This window comes from Narcine bancroftii, chromosome 1 (assembly GCF_036971445.1).
Source record: "Narcine bancroftii isolate sNarBan1 chromosome 1, sNarBan1.hap1, whole genome shotgun sequence".
NCBI classification, from domain to species: domain Eukaryota; kingdom Metazoa; phylum Chordata; class Chondrichthyes; order Torpediniformes; family Narcinidae; genus Narcine; species Narcine bancroftii.
The window spans coordinates 283,400,218-283,415,682 of NC_091469.1; the positions used below are offsets into that span (position 1 = coordinate 283,400,218).

At 46.5% G+C, this 15,465-nt stretch overlaps 1 protein-coding gene across 5 annotated transcripts in view; it reads left to right on the top strand.

Moving 5' to 3' along the window:
* Nucleotides 1-6,552: 6,552 nt before the first annotated feature.
* cttn (cortactin) overlaps nucleotides 6,553-15,465 on the top strand; it is a 96,378-nt gene continuing 87,465 nt past the window's right edge. For 4 of the 5 annotated variants that reach the window (XM_069902227.1, XM_069902234.1, XM_069902241.1 and 1 more), the window contains exon 1: nucleotides 6,553-6,660. The gene's annotated coding sequence lies outside the window, so the exon portion shown is untranslated. Of the gene's footprint in view, nucleotides 6,661-7,628; nucleotides 7,716-15,465 lie in introns of those variants that run through there. The other variant, XM_069902228.1, reaches the window with a different exon arrangement.

Here is a 15,465-nt window from a genome sequence, read left to right on the forward strand (position 1 = left end):
GGAGGGGAGGTTCATTTGGGGTTGAAGAGTTATTGCTTGTGAGGATTGTTGGGGTATTTCATGTCTTAAATGCAATGTCATATATTGAGATTAAAAAGGAAAACTTAAAAAACAGTATTGGGAAAAAGGGGATGAAGGTAACGAGGAGGCGGAAAAGAAGTGAAAACAAAGATGTACGATGGCCACGTTGGACTATATAACTATAAACATTAATAGAATACAGAACCAAATTAAAAGTAAGATTCATTGTGATGTCCTTAGCAGTGGCAAAAGAATGAATAGTGTCAACTTGGAAAATGGAAGAGAGCCTGAAAATACAGTAAAGGTACATGGAGATGAACAGGTGTGCTCCATTGGAAAAAATTACATACAATTTGGAAGACAAAGTTACATTGTTTGAAAAAATCTGGGAACCATACATGGAACATAATAGAAAGAGCTGACCTCTGACCTCACCACCTAAAATGATAAGAAGATAAACACAATCAGATTTAATATGTATAAGTAGATGACATGTCTTTCTTGTTTGTTTTTCTTTTGTTTTATTGTATTTTATATGTTCAATATTTATTTGTTTTGGAGGGGAGCAAGAAGGGGGTAGGGATGGATGGGGAGAAAAGAGAGAAAATGTCACTGTGCATATTTAAAGAGATACATCTGTAAATATTTTGGTTGATATGATTTATAGTGCGATAAATAAAGAATTATTTAAAAAAACGAGGATTCCCAACCTTGTCCGCACTTTTAACAGGAATATACTGGCCCTGATCTAATGTCACCATGAAGAAAGCACAACAGCAACTTTACTTCCTAAGGAGTTTATAGAGGTTCAGTTTGATGACGAAAACCTGGCAAATTTCTGCAGATGTATGTGGAAAGTGTGCTGACCTGCTACATCATGGCCTGGTATGAGGGTACCAGTACCCCTGAGTGGAAATCCCTGCAAAGGCACAGCCCAGTACATCGCAAGCAAATCTCACCCCACCATCAAGAAAATTTATGTCAGAGAGCAGCAGCAATCATCGAGGATCTACACCACCCAGAACATGCTTTGTTCTTGCTGTTGCCATCAGGAAAAAGCTGCAGGTGCCACAAGACCCACACCACCGGGTTCAGGAACAGTTGCTACCATGGATCTGTGTGCATGGAAGGGCATGGGGTGGGGGGGGGGAGGGACTTGTGTTTTTATTTCAGTTTGTTGTGTATATTTAAAATGTCTTTCTTCTTCTTTGGCTTGGCTTCGCGGATGAAGATTTATGGAGGGGTAAATGTCCACGTCAGCTGCAGGCTCGTTTGTGGCTGACAAGTCCGATGCGGGACAGGCAGACACGGTTGCAGGGGAAAATTGGTTGGTTGGGGTTGGGTGTTAGGTTTTTCCTCCTTTGTCTTTTGTCAGTGAGGTGGGCTCTGCGGAAATCTTCAAAGGAGGTTGCTGCCCGCCGAACTGTGAGGCGCCAAGATGCACGGTTTGAGGCGATATCAGCCCACTGGCGGTGGTCAATGTGGCAGGCACCAAGAGATTTCTTTAGGCAGTCCTTGTACCTCTTCTTTGGTGCACCTCTGACACGATGGCCAGTGGAGAGCTCGCCATATAACACGATCTTGGGGAGGCGATGGTCCTCCATTCTGGAGACGTGACCTACCCAGCGCAGTTGGATCTTCAACAGCATGGATTCGATGCTGTCGGCCACAGCCATCTCGAGTACTTCGATGTTAGGGATGAAGTATAATTAAAAGTATAATTTTTGGAAAAATATATATATTTATATAAAAAAAGGAACAGTTGCTACCCCTCCAACATCAGGCCCCGACACAACAAACTCAGAATCACTTACTTTGCACATTACTGATGGCTGAATATTTTTTCTGCATTGAATAGTTAGTTGGTTCTTTGTTTACATTTTCCCCTTGGGTATCTGTACAATTTTCTTCAGTTCATTTTGCACAACCATTAAAGTCGAAATTTGGTCTGGTTCGCAGGAAAAACAACCACAGGGTTGTATGTGTTGTCATATATGTACTCTAACTGTAAAGCTGAAGTCTGAACCTCTCCCAACCTCACTTTTAAAAGCCTCCCACTTGTCAGGACTGGGACGACCTGCAAATTAGAGGTTGATACCTCACCCTGTCTGGGCACCATCCAAACATTGACCTTTGGTTTCCATGAACCTCTTCCTCATCACTATGTCTCCTTTTCTCTCACTCTATCTTTCCCTTTCCTTCTGTCCTCCAGCTCTATATTCACAAATCCTTCCCCTTACCTGATCAATTCTCTCCTTTCCTGCCTTCCCACCCATGTCCTATTATGGCTTTTACCTGTCAGCCTTGGCTCCAACCCCTGCCCTTCCCTCCTTCCCTCCTCTCCCAACCTTTTCATTCAGGCGCCTGCCCACTTTTTGCTGATACCTTGAGGAAGGTCTCAGGCATGAAATGTTTGTTATGTATCGTTACCTCCTACAGATGCTGCCTGACCTGCTGAGTTCCTCCAGTATTTTTGTGTTTTTCCTTTTTCTGCGACAACATTTCTAAATCAAGCTTTGCAGTTTCTGTCTATTGTTAACCCTGACCCTATTATTAAGAATTTAATTTATGTACCAGTCCTATCTTTTTCCAGAGGATATTAAAACTGATAGATTTCTGGTCACTGATCGGAAAGTGCTCCTCCATTGACACCAAGTCACTTACCAATAGGAGATGGAGAGTTGCCCCATCTTTTGTTGGGTTTACATATTGCATTAAAAAGTGGCAGCGTTCTTGCTCGTGCAGACCCACAGAGAGCGGGGAAAGAAAACACTGTTCCTAGAGCCCAGTCCACTGCCAATAGCTCCATATTGGCTTTAAATGGCCTGTTAAAGGAACCAATGGTGTTTTAAATCCTGTGTCTGGGCGCAAGATAGTGGCACCTGTGTTCATAATCAGCCTCGAGGCGTTACAGACATGGAAAGCAGAGGAATGGCGCAGAGTACCAGAAAACAGGGAGACTGCCCCCCCTCCCCCATTTGAGAAGGAGATGCAGAAGAGGTGCCCCGCAGGACGGTGACTGTGGAGGAAGACCAGTGCAGGGCTCTGAGGCTGGACGTACAGGTAGCAGGGCTGCAGATGACTTGAGGCAAGGCACCCACACAGTTCTGGGCTGCTGGCAACTGTGGTCAAAGGCTGTGGACAACTGGAGACTGTCTCAAGACCGGCTGAAGGGGTACAAGGTATCAGATCTTGGATGCAAGAGGGTGTTGAAGGTTTCCTGATTGTGTCAGAGGCTTGGATTAGGAGTTTAGGTTGCTGATGGTTTGGACTGAAGGCTGCAGAGGCTGTGGGAGTGCTGGGAGTGCTGGAGGCAAAATCTGCGGGTACTCAGTGACTCGGGGTGGGGGGGGGGTCCTCTTTTGCTTCTCTTTTTCTGACTGTCAGGGTGTCGGGCAATTTCTGCTGATGACAAATCTTTGACACAGACTAAATGCAATTTTGTGACATATTACATCTGTTTTAATGGCAGTAAAAGAATCTTAAACATTGATGGACACATGCCTGAGCATCATGTTGCTCCCAAATTAAAATCAAGGACTGTTACAACCCTGTTGTTACTACAGCTGTCCTCAATCTTCCTCCACATTTGCTCCTTTAATTTCTGATGGTGACTGGGGTTAGGCCTGTGGTACAAATCCATTCAAGTGGTCACCACATGACCTCACTGAACAATCCCCCAGGTATAACCTCTCTTAACTACTGCCAAAATGTTCTCCTCCTCTCTTACCTCCACCTCTATCATGCAAGTACCATCTGCATGCTACAACACTGAGCAGCTCACCCTGCCCATCCCTCAACCAAATTTCTGTCACAGCTATAATATCCTGGTCCCAAGTACCTATCCATGTCCTGAATTCAATTGTCTTACTCCTCAGACTTCTTGCATTAATATAAATGCAATTTAATCTATCTGGAAAAATATGTTATTCATGCCCCTCATAATGTTATAAACCTCTAGCATTGCCCTAGTTCTCCTATGCTCTAGTGCAGTGGTTCTTAACCTTTCCTTCTACTCGCATACCACCTTAAATAATCCCTTATTAACCATAGACCAGTGGTTCTCAACCTTTTTCTTTCCACTCACATCCCACTTTAAGTATTCCCTATGCCATCGGTCCTCTGTTATTAGTAAGGGATTGCTTAAGGTGGGATGTGAGTGGGAAGAGAAAGGTTGAGAATCACTGCTCTAGACCCAATTGTTACTGAATATTTTGCTTGAGAAAAATTGTCATTGGCCCATTTCCTTTGGAGTTATGAAACCGTGCACATAACGAGTCAATTAGGGATGATTAAAACAGTGGTTTTCAACCTTTTTCTTTAAAGTGGTATGAGAGTGGGAAGAAAAAGGTTGAGAACCACTGTTCCAGGGCAGCCATTCTCAACCTTTTTGGCAGTGACCCCTTTAGGACTCTGCCCAAAGTTCATCGGCCCCTTCCCTGTGAAGCAGTCAAGTTTTATTTTGAAAACTATATTTATAATCAATAATAAATGATACATACAAAATACAATGCAGTACATATTTTATCCCATAAAACCTCCCAACTCCCATCCCTCTCCCTCCCACCCCAACCAACTCACCACTAAACTACCCAAAAAAAGAAAGAAAAAGAAAGTGGAAGGGAGCAATTAAAACAAGGCATTCAGGAATGTGTTGCAGTTTGGGACCACACCACCCATGTATGGGAAAATAAGTTTTAATAATTAGAAAGTATCCAAACCATGTATGGGCTCCAAACTTTAACAAAAGAAGAAGAATTATTTTGAAAAATTATATATTATATTCTCTAAAGGAATACATGACCTCATCTCTGCATGAAGCAGTCGTTTAGTTGGTTTCTTCTGTTCTTCTCTCCCACCATCTACCTAAAAAACATTTTATGATTTCAGTTCATGGCCCCACCGCCCCATATGTGCTATTCCCACCAGGGGGAGCTGCAGGGTTCCCATTGAGAATGCCCGATCCAGGCTATCTAACAAATGGAGTTGGGGGCAGAGGCTGCCCATCCAGCCTCCCATGAAATTGGTATCTGTTAACTCTTTAGTAAAACATGAAAGTCTGCAGATACCGCAGTTGGAGTAAAAACACGATGCTGGAGAAACTCAGCAGGTCAAACTGTGTCCCTTATGTAGCAAAGATAAAGATACAGAACTAATATTTCGGGCTTGAGCCCTTCCTCAAGGTGTTGAAAAATGTCGACAGGCACCCAAATAAAAAGGTAAGGGCGATGGATGGGGGGGGAGGGGTAGTCACAAAGGCAGGAGGTAATATGTGGAGAAGGGAGGAAGGGATGGCTCGGTATATGGAGAGAAAAGGGTGGAGAGCTGAGGGAAAGAAGATGGGGAGGGGGGAAGGAGAGCAGATTAACTCATTTCTCGATGGATTGGAATCTGTTTACAAAACATCAAATGCGTTTTCCAGGATTTCATTTGAGCTTTATTTTGCAGTGAGGTTCTCTCCCACCGTTGTACCCAGCAGAATGGTTATTTTTGTTTGGCCTGACGCAACATTAAGTATAAGATTGTTCTGTCTTCTTGTTCCAGATGTGGACTACCCTCAAAATGAAAACATTGTCCCTCTGGTCCCTCGAGAATCTCACCCCAAACCTCTGCATTATCACTATCCTTTAAACAGCCACCTTGGTTGGAAATCCCAAAGCCCGGGTCTTATTATGGGGCATTTTTAATCTGTTCCATCACACACATTCTCAGATGAATCACTGCACATCAGGTTGTTCCTCAGTTTGGTTGAAGAGGTAGTACCTTTGGTTCAGAGGTAGTAGAGTGTAAATATTATGGATTTATCAGACAGCTTTTCTGGGATCCTCTCAACACCAGCATTTCATCCATTTATTCCTTCACCATGATACGAGAGGACAACCAATTCTTTGAACAAACTGCCTCATGAATAAGAAAGACATATACGAGCCCCAACAGCATTTTCATTGCATGCTCCTTGAACTTTGGCAGCACTTGGGGCTCTCTGTCTCATGGAGAACTCTTATTACAAAACCCAGCCACTCAGGACAATGGTTTTCCATCTGCTGGAATGACAGGTTGCACCAAGGACAGGAGAAGACAGTTTCCTCAGGTTGTTCTTAGACATCTTCAGCCTCTCCGCCTGGCCACTCATCGCATCGTTTTGGAGCAAGAACTGAGGGTCCAGGAGCGCGAGTGGGAGCAAGACTTGCCCCAGTGTTATTTTGGCTGTAGGTGTTTGGGGGTTGAGGGGTGCTGTGTTGAAGGTTCCCCCCACCCCCTCGACCTGCTGAGTTGAACCACCACATTATGCTCTGCTCTGATTTGCAGAATCCTGCCTTGATGGTTGAATGGATTTGAATTCTGGTTTTGTTGAAATTGGGCAACACGACGAGGGAAAATAACACTGGAGCCAGATATTCCCAGAAACTTCAGGCGGAGGAACAGCTGCGTCAATGTGGGAGTGAAGGGGCGGACCCCTTCCCCCGGGGGGAAACCCGGGACCGGGGGCGAGGGAGGGTGGAGCTGATTCCCAGTGGGATCCGGAGGGGGCGGAGCTGAGTCGGACACGTGATCGGTGCAGGAAGTGGGAACAGAGACGGAAACAGCGGCCGAGCCATCCAGCCGAAGGGAGAGGTTGGGACAGAGCCGGCGGGAGCGGTGAGTGGGGGCCACCCGGACCGAATCCCGACCCGGACTCCAACCGGGACCGGACCCGAATCCCGACCCGGACTCCAACCGGGAACCGGACCCGAATCCCGACCCGGACTCCAACCGGGAACCGGTCCCGAATCCCGACCCGGACTCCAACCGGGAATCGCTCCCGAATCCCGACCCGGACTCCAACCGGGAACCGGTCCCGAATCCCGACCCGGACTCCAACCGGGAATCGCTCCCGAATCCCGACCCGGACTCCAACCGGGAACCGGACCCGAATCTCGACCCGGACTCCAACCGGGAACCGGACCCGAATCCCGACCCGGACTCCAACCGGGAACCGGACCCGAATCCCGACCCGGACCCAAACCCCGAACTGGACTGCAACCGGGACCCGAATCCCAATCCCGATCCGGTGTCAGGATGGGAAGTTGCTCAGGTCACATTGTGCGGGGGGTTTGAGCTGGTTGTGGTTTAATCAGCCCCAGCCCTGGGGGTTGATGCGGGGAAGGCGAGTCCGGGGGCTGGGGATATGGGGATGCGGGGGAACGGGTGGAGTGTCTGACACGCACCTTCCTCGTGCGGGACGGCCCGCGCCTCTAGCGAGGGAATGTGGCTGGTCCTGCTGGGGAGATGGGCCATTCCTGCTGGGAATTGCATCCAGCCCTGCTGGGAATTGCATCCAGCCCTGCTGGGAATTACATCCAGTCCTGCTGGGAATTACATCCAGTCCTGCTGGGATGGGCCATTCCTGCTGGGAATTGCATTTATTTTAAGTTCACTTTTCTGAAACAGGGTTGTCTTGTTGCCACATTGTCAAAGGTTTCTGATTGGTTCTGCCTAAGGTAACGAAGCCTCCTACCCTTCCCAACTTGTTAAAATGTTTTGCAGACTAATGGGAGATCTGCATTTGGGTAGCGCCTTTCTCCACCAGATTCAGTGTTCAACAACCTGTGAAGTCCAGACACGGGAAGTCTGATGGCCTGTTTTTGCATGTTAAGAACTGTGAGACAAGGATCTGCTTTGGATTGTGGGTTTCAAGGAGCAACATTGGCAGGGTAAATCTGGAGTTTCTTGTGCAGATGCTGGGGTTGTAATGTGATACACAGAGAGTTGGGGAAACTCGGCCGGTCACGCAGTGTCTACAGGAGGTAAAGATGCTGCGTGACCGGCTGAGTTTCTCCAATGTAGGCTGGGATAATTCCCCCACCTCTGACTGGTTTCTTGGGATCTGTTTTCAATCCAGTGGGGAGAGTGGACTGTAGAAAGTTGACGAGACTTGATCTGAGAACAGGAGGAGCAAATCTGTGTGGTCCCGACATATGCTTTCTACACAATTTGCATCGCAAAAGCTTGATTTATTTGTCCTTTTTGAAATTGGATTGTAAGCTACAGCTAATCTATGAGAGACGTACAAAGTGTGAATGGAAACTATTGCTAATTTTTTAACGTGTAAAGTTATGTTTTGAATCGATTCCAAATTTTTTACTGAATACCACTTATTGTTTGGATAACAAAAAGATAATTAGGAAATTTAAAAGTATAAAGCTTGAGGTTATAATTTAACTTTGTGTCCTAAGTGCAAGCAGAATTAATGAAGCTTAAAATTTTTTTTTAGAATTAGACATACAGCACGGTAATGGCCCCTTTCAGCCCACGAGCTCAATCACACCCATAACCCCTATAACTCCTGTACGTTTTGAAGGGTGGGAGGAAACTGGAGCCCCCAGAGGAAACCCACGCAGACACGGTGAGAATGCCCAAACTCCTTACAGACAATTTAGTTTTAAATTGGGCTTGAATGAATCTACAGGATGTGTAGCCTGAACAGAAGGTGACTTGTATTTGAGTGGAACCTTTTTGGGACCTGTTTGATGCTGAGATGGGTTGGTAGGGTCGCTGCCAGTGAATTGTGGCTGGGGAGAGCTGTGGATGCACGGTTGGGACAATATACTAAAGTGTTGGAGGAACTCAACAGGTCATGAAGCATCAATGGAAAGCAATGGAGTGGGAGGGAGAGGGCTGAGAAAGATTCTCTCAAGCTGCTTTCAGGTGCTCGGATGCCGATAATGCGCCGGCAGACGTGGCTGGGAGAATGCAGCGAGGACGTTCAGGTGGCAGTAGAGAAGACTCTGTCACCCGGATGCGCCGGCTGAAGGAGAGCCACGTCCAAGCGAGTGCCGGCTCCTGTGGACTGTGGCCATAGTCCCACTGCTGCTTTCAGGTGCAATGGGGGATTCTCAGAGCCGGAGATTATACCTATCGGAGGAGGGTTAGGTAGGTGCTCCTCCTGGCCGGGTTCTCCACTTTCAGGTGGCCATTTGACAGCCACATTGGGGTACAATAGATGGCTTTTCAGTTGGGTATTGTGGCCACCTGAAAGTGCCTTCTGACAGGAGAAAGGAAGGGAAAGGGGTGTGGAGCTAGAAGGAGTCAGAGGAATGAGGGGAAAGCGAGGAACGGGGGTTATCAGAAAGGATGGCACAGTTAGTATCGCAGTTAGTACAATGCTGTAACAGGGCCAGTGACGGATTCGAATCCAGTGCTATCTGCACGGAGTTTGTACGTTCTCCCCGTGTCTTTGGGTATTCACCAGGGGCTCCGGTTTCCTCCCACTTTTCAAAGTTGTACAGGATCAGTTGGTTAATTAAGTGGCTGGTCACGTGGATGTATTTGGGTGGCGCAGGCCGTAAGGGCCTGTTACTGGGCTGTATCTAAATTAAATTTAAATTCGAGAAGTTGATATTGATTTAATCTGGTAAAGGTTCCATTCTTGGATGGAATTACTACATTTAGAATGTAACATACATGGAATTCTTTAGCTTTTGTCCACTGTAAGGCAGACAGAGTCGCCACTTTGTCCAGCACCAGGTGTTCCTGGGCGACCTCCCCTCCAAGTACCGACCAAGCCTGAGCCTCCTGAGCTCAGGCATATTCAGACTGTTTGGTTGGAGACAGAATCAGTCATTAGTTAATGAGGACCAAGATTTTAAAAACGTGTTTGTATGTTGGAACACTTTGCCTCAGGGCTGAGTGACTATATGATGTACTTGAGATATTAATTTGTAATTTTGGAATGGTTCAGGGTATTCATTATTCCATGAGAAAAATCGGCTCCTTTATGTTGTGTAAAAGCAAACTTGAGGCGGATCCATCAAAGTGATTCATTTTTTCTGTTTTAAATTGTCACCAAGAAGTAAAACCACGCAATGATTTTGAAGGACCGTCGGTCTTCACGATGGCGCCCCATTGACGAGGCATCCATTCACTTCGCTCTGAGCTGCCTCTTTTACCCACACACAAGTGTGCGGGGTCAAGAATTGTACGCAGACCAGCTTTATAAAGATTCTTCAGGGTATTTCCGGAACCATCTTTGGAAAACTTAATTTAACGTGTAGCACAAAGAATTCAAAGTATAGTTGGAGCATGGAACGCTACAGCACAGTCAGGCCCTTTGGCCCTTGATGTTGTGCTGACCTGTATTTTTCTTTGGCTTGGCTTCGCGGACGAAGATTTATGGAGGGGGTAAAAAGTCCACGTCAGCTGCAGGCTCGTTTGTGGCTGACAAGTCCGATGCGGGACAGGCAGACACGATTGCAGCGGTTGCAAGGGAAAATTGGTTGGTTGGGGTTGGGTGTTGGGTTTTTCCTCCTTTGCCTTTTGTCAGTGAGGTGGGCTCTGCGGTCTTCTTCAAAGGAGGTTGCTGCCCGCCAAACTGTGAGGCGCCAAGATGCACGGTTTGAGGCGTTATCAGCCCACTGGCGGTGGTCAATGGGGCAGGCACCAAGAGATTTCTTTAGGCAGTCCTTGTACCTTTTCTTTGGTGCACCTCTGTCACGGTGGCCAGTGGAGAGCTCGCCATATAACAGGATCTTGGGAAGGCGATGGTCCTCCATTCTGGAGACGTGACCCATCCAGCGCAGCTGGATCTTCAGCAGCGTGGACTCGATGCTGTCGACATCTGCCATCTCGAGTACTTCGACGTTAGGGGTGTAAGCGCTCCAATGGATGTTGAGGATGGAGCGGAGACAACGCTGGTGGAAGCATTCTAGGAGCCGTAGGTGGTGCCGGTAGAGGACCCATGATTCGGAGCCGAACAGGAGTGTGGGTATGACAACGGCTCTGTATACGCTTATCTTTGTGAGGTTTTTCAGTTGGTTGTTTTTCCAGACTCTTTTGTGTAGTCTTCCAAAGGCGCTATTTGCCTTGGCGAGTCTGTTGTCTATCTCATTGTCGATCCTTGCATCTGATGAAATGGTGCAGCCGAGATAGGTAAACTGGTTGACCGTTTTGAGTTTTGTGTGCCCGATGGAGATGTGGGGGGGCTGGTAGTCATGGTGGGGAGCTGGCTGATGGAGGACCTCAGTTTTCTTCAGGCTGACTTCCAGGCCAAACATTTTGGCAGTTTCCGCAAAGCAGGACGTCAAGCGCTGAAGAGCTGGCTCTGAATGGGCAACTAAAGCGGCATCATCTGCAAAGAGTAGTTCACGGATAAGTTTCTCTTGTGTCTTGGTGTGAGCTTGCAGGCGCCTCAGATTGAAGAGACTGCCATCCGTGCGGTACCGGATGTAAACAGCTGACCCGTATACTCCTATCAAAAAAACTAAACGCTCCTTACCCCATAACCATCTATTTTTCTTACATCCATGTGTCTATCTAAAAGACATTTAAATGCCCTCAATGTTCCAGCCTGCACTACCATCCCTGGCAAGGCATTTCAGACCCCAAACTCTCTGTGTAAAAATGAAAACTTGCCCTGATTTCTCCCTTCCTTTTGTACAGATGATATTGCAAATTATATTGCCCTCAGAGTTTTGTCAATGGGGAAAAAATAAAACCATGCATGATCTACGGTAAAATGTCCAGCCATGCGATGCATTCGGTCGGTGCTGCTGTTGTTTGGTCTTCGGACATTGGGAAATGGATGAGCTTGATGCCCAGGATCAGGCCAGAATGTGAAATGGTGGAACAGATTCAAGGGGAATGTTTCTTTTCCTTCAGACCTCTCTGCAAGCAGTGATGTCCCTTTGAAGTGTCGTGGTCATTTCAGCCAGTCTGGATGCATCAAATCCCATTAAATTTTAGGTTTAAACATCGAGCTCAGTAAAAGTCTGTGCTTTCCAATGACTCCCAACTGACCCACGACCCTGTTACATTTTGAAGGGTGGGAGGAAACCCACGCAAACGGGGAGAAGATACAAACTCCTAAAGACAGCCCCGGATTTGAACCCTGGTCCCGATCGCTGCTGCTCTAACAGCGTTGCGCTAACTGTGAATGAGCAGCGACTTTCACTGATGCATCCAGAGTGGGCCAGCATGTGAAACCACTCCCTTTCTTTAGTGGGACATCTAAAAGACAGAGTTAAATGTTTTCCATGGTGAACCTTCACTTGTTTCTCAGTATATAGATGCTGCCAGACTTGCTGAGTATTTCTGGATCATTTCAGATTTCCAACAGCTCCCTTGCTCTGCATCTCTCATTTCCAGCATGGGTTTGTTTTCTCTGTGCTCCCTGTACTTGTACCTCCAGACATGTCACCTGTTTCACTCTCTTCATTGGCATCAAGGGTATTTGTACCATCTGGACAACCTTGGTCTCCAGCCTCTGGCATACATACCCCTTTGTCCTCTCCACCTTTTCCACCCACAATGTCCATCTGAAAACCAAACATTGACCTCCTTCTGTCTCCACAGACACTGCCTGAATTGAATACTTCCAGCTCTGTTTTTGCTTCCGAGTTCCAGCGCCTTTAATTCCATGTCTTGTCAGCACTCTGAAATCTCTGACACTGCAGCTGAGGCCTGAAACGTCGGTTATACATCACTACCTCCCATGGACACTGCAAGACCTGCTGGGTTCCTCCAGCACCTCTATGTTTTCACTGCAGTGGTTTCAGTCCTTGACTCTCTGCAGTGGGCCTGGAACATGAGATGTCTGGGTGTGTTTGCAGATGACACCGACACTCAAGAATCTGCCAATTAGTGTTTCCTGTAATTCCTTCATTGTGGGAGGGAACCACACATTTTGCTGCTGCCTTCCTGATCTGGTGACTAACTGCAAACTTGTTCATCCAAACCTGCCTCTCCATTCCTCACAGTTGCACGCCTTGCTGATCAGAAATGTGTTTTTAATTGTGGATTTTGTGGAAATTCTTCACTGGTAAGGATCTTGTTTTGTCATGGGCTGCCAACACCACTCCATGAGGGGAAAGAACAATGGTTGAAATGTAATCCTGCGAGATATGTCTGGAATTTGCCCAGGAGTGTGACATATAATCTGCTGATGGAAGATGATTGAAATTAATGACCGAAACCAGGAAAGGTTAAATGTTCCCTTCAAGATGAGTGCTATTCCACAGAGATGATAAATTAAAACTGGTGTTCTTGGATCAATGATGCTTATTAAAAGTGCATTGTTCTGCTCCGTTAACCATGACTCATTTGCTAGTTTTCCAGCCACCGAGTCAAGCCATTTATCTCCTGTTGCAGATGAGCACAAAATAATCTGATTTTCCAGTGCCCAGATATTTTAGGGAACGCTGCAGCATCAAAGATACGACTGTTCATATTTTTACAGGGAGAACGTTGAGAAGTTGGGAACTAAAGGTTGTCGATTTGAGATCGAAGTGGGTTGTTGGGGTTGAGGTGAGGAGAAATCCACTCACCCAGAGGCATTGTCATTCAAGATTTCTGAGCAGGAAGGGAATTGAGGGATGTGTGGCTAATCCAGGAAAATGATGCGAATGTAGACAATCTCAGTGCAACACACAAACGTTTGGGAGAAACTCAGCAGGTCACGCAGCATCCATGGGTGACCAATGTTTCAAGCCTTGGCCCTTCTCGATAATGGAGTCGGCTCAAAGGGTCAAATGTCCAGTTGCTTCTCCGTATCTTGTGTGTTGTTAAAGTGAGCGTCCTCTCTTCTGAATGGACGTGGCTTTGCACTTGACACCAGCATCTTCAGATTTTCTTGTTTAAGCTCAGAAAAGATCTGGTGGGTTCCTGGCCAAAGTGCCTTCTTCACCCAGAATCTGGAAGGTTTATTCAGTGAGAATGTGATGCATGCAGATTGGCTGCTGTGTTTCCTCACGATGCACTGATGAGAAAATTCCACCTCTCCTTTGCCAATTGGTTGTCAGTTGCTTTGAACAAAATTTAATTTAATTTTTACATTTTTATTTAGACATTCTGTTTAGTTACAGGCCATTTTAGCACACGAGTCCGTGCCCAATTAAACTACACCCCCGGTACATTTTGAAGGGTGGGAGGAAACCGTAGCCCCTGGAGAAAATCCACGCAGACACGGGGAGAACAAACAAACTCCTTACAGACAGCGCAGGATTTGAACACTCGATTGCTGCCGCTGTCGTGGTGTTGTGCAAACTGCTACACCAACCATACCACCATTATTGTCATATACAATGTACAAATGCAGTGCAAGCCTTGCTGCAGATTTCCAGTTAGGTAAAAGTGCCCCAACCTGGAAAAAAAGGAAGAGAAATATTCAAAGTATCAAATTGATGTTTAAATTTGGGTCATCTCAGAGATAGAGATAGACTCCAATTTATTTGGAAGTAAAACACGAAAATCTGCAGACACTGTGGTTGCAGTAAAAACAAATGCTGGAGAAACTCAGCAGGTCTGTGTATTTTCTGTCTGGGCGCTGTCCAACCGGACGGCATTTATGTCAACCTCTGGTTTCTGCTAGCCCACTCCCCATTCTCCTCCCCCATCCCTCTGTATCCTTTCCTCCAGCTCTCCACCCCCTTCCCTCTCCATTCACAGAACCATCCCCCCTCCCCATTTGTGGCTGTGCCCTCCCTCCCTTATCCACCTATTACCTCCTGCCAGGGGGACTGTGCTCCTTCTCGCCACCATTTTGTTTGGGCACCTGCAGACATTTTGTTCATCCCTTGATGAAGGGCTCAAGCCCGAAACGTTGGTTCTGTATCTTTGCCACATAAAGGACACTGTTTGACCTGCTGAGTTTCTCCTGCCTTGTGTTCTTACTCCAATTTATTTGGATATTTTCAGTGTTGTTTGAGTATATGAAAATGTGATCAGTGACTGTTGTTTTTGTTCGGGGAAGATTCTCTGGGCACCAGCAGTTAACTGTTTTGGAGGTGGGGGGGTTGGAGAGAGAGTTGAAGATGTGTCACAAGGCAGTTGAAGATGCACAGATCTGTGGGCCTTCCTGCCCATTGTGTGCGTGCTAGCCACCCAATAAAGCAATTGGAATATTTCCAGTGTCCTGCTCGAACAGTAGTCCCTTGGGTCACAGAGACGAGTAGCTCCTCTGGAGATTTGCCAGGATGTTGCCTGGATTGGAGAACATGTCTTATGAAGCCAGGCTGACAGAACTAGGGCTTTTCTCTTTTGAGCGACAAAGGGTGAGGGGTGACCTAATAGAGACTGAGATTACGAGTGGCAGCCAGAATCTTTTACCTGGAGTGACAATAACAATTAAGAGGAAGATCTGTTTAAGGTGAGTGGAGGAAAGTTTAGGGGCAATATGAATGGTATTTTTTTTTTTAGCTCCAAGTGGTGGGTGCATGGAAGGGTTGTGGTGATGGAAACTGGTATAATATGGACATTCTCAGACTGGTGCATGGATGAAGAAAATAGATTGTGGCTGTGGGGTAGGAAGAATTTTACATAGGTTGGCATAACATTGAGGGCTTGAACACCTTGTACTGCATTGTGTTCTACTTCAATATACTGAAGATTTTGATCTTTCTCATGCAGAGAGGGCTATAGACCCTCTCTCCTTGAATGGAAACCTCTCCCTGCTTTTCCTAAATCCACAAT